Raw genomic sequence first — 272 nt, 5'->3', positions numbered from 1 at the left:
TCGCGGCGGCCACAGGGGGTCGAAGCGAAATCCAGGGGGGAGGAAGGGAGAGTGAATGCAAACCTTGGGCGGAGTGGCCGCCAAAGGGACCTCCGTAACCTAGTTTAATCCCGTGTCTTTTTTACCCGCGCCCTAGCGTCGCCTCATCCCAGCTAAGAACTTCTGAAGAGACGAGGGATGAATATGGTCTCGAATTCGCCAAGGAGTATTAAGATTTCACTTTTCGTGAGTCCATCACGCGACCCCCCCCCTCCATCCCATGCTAACGAAGT

The sequence above is a fragment of the Penaeus monodon genome, chromosome 29 (genome assembly GCF_015228065.2).
Source record: "Penaeus monodon isolate SGIC_2016 chromosome 29, NSTDA_Pmon_1, whole genome shotgun sequence".
In the NCBI taxonomy this organism is placed as follows: domain Eukaryota; kingdom Metazoa; phylum Arthropoda; class Malacostraca; order Decapoda; family Penaeidae; genus Penaeus; species Penaeus monodon.
Note: the sequence above shows the minus strand (reverse complement) of the source record.